Source organism: Tauraco erythrolophus, chromosome 29, assembly GCF_009769465.1.
Source record: "Tauraco erythrolophus isolate bTauEry1 chromosome 29, bTauEry1.pri, whole genome shotgun sequence".
Classification (NCBI taxonomy): domain Eukaryota; kingdom Metazoa; phylum Chordata; class Aves; order Musophagiformes; family Musophagidae; genus Tauraco; species Tauraco erythrolophus.
The window spans coordinates 4,604,501-4,605,959 of NC_141493.1; positions in this window are offsets into that span (position 1 = coordinate 4,604,501).

Here is a 1,459-nt window from a genome sequence, read left to right on the forward strand (position 1 = left end):
GGGGTAGGAAGCGCCACGGGCTGCGGGGTGATGGATGCGCCCTGACGGATGCACACGGATGCGCACGTTGATGCACATGTGATCACACATGCACACGCAGCGCACGGTGCATGGGGCGCAGTGCATGTTGCACGACGCATGGGGCACGGTGCACGATACAGTGCATGGTGCATGGTGCACGGTGCACGGTGCATGGTGCACGATACAGTGCGTGGTGCATGATACGGTGAATGGTGCACGGTGCACAGTGCACGGTGCATGGTGTGTGCTCACCCGTGCATCTGCAGGAGCACACCGAGGCACACGCAGAGGCCAATGACCACCATGGGTGTGTGCACGGGCACGTGCCAGTGTGTGTAAGCCAGGCTGCGTGTGCACACGCACATATGTGCACATGCTGCTGTGTGCCCCCCCCAATGCACGTATGCCCCCCCTCGGGCACACATGGCCCCCCCCCACCAGCTCACGTGCTCCTCCCCGTGCATCCCCAATGCACAGCCCCTCCGAATGCCTCCCCAGTGCGCCCCCAATGCAATCCCACCAACACGCCCCCGATGCACACACTCCCCAGTGCATCCCCAATGCATGCACCCCCCCACGCATCCCCAATGCAGCCCCCCCAGTGCACCCCAATGCACACCCCCCCAGTACCCTCCCAATGCAGCCCCCTTAGCGTACCCCCAATAACCCCCTGTTCACCCTCAATGCAGCCCCTCCTGTGCATCCCCCCGCACCCCTCAGTGCACCCCCCCAGTGCACCCCACAACGCATCCTCCAATACACCCCCCAATACCTCCCAATGGACGCCCCAGTGCATCCTCCCATGCACGCCCCAATACCCCCAATGCACCCCCCAGTACCCCCCAATGCACCCCCCAGCGCACCCCTCCAATGTGCCCCCCAATACCCCCCAGGGCACCCACCAGTGCACCCCCACATACCCCCAATGCACCCCCCAATGCCCCCCCAGTACCTCCTATGCACCCCCCAGCGCACCCCCCCAATGCGCCCCCAAATACCCCTCAGTGCACCCCCCAATGCCCCCCCAGTACCCCAAATGCACCCCCCAGCGCACCCCCCCAATGCGCCCCCCAGTACCCCCAATGCACTCCCCAATGCCTCCCAGTACCCCCAATGCACCCCCCAGCGCACCCTCCCATTGCGCCCCCCAGTACCCCCTCAGCGCACCCCCACTCCCGCTCCCCCCGTGCCCCCCCCGTGCCCACAGACCCTGTTCACCCCCCCAGACCCCCCTTCACCCCAGAACCCACCCCCCCCCCAGGGCGCCCCCTAGTGGCGCGCTCCCCCAGCCGCGCGCCGGCTACACACCCTCGCGGTTCGACCAATGAGCAGCCGCCTCGGCGCCGCGTCACTCGCGCGGGGGGAACCTCCTCAATGAGCCACATTGTCGCGGGCGAGTACCGCGGCGCGCGCTGCTCCGGGGCCGCCTCCGCTCCGC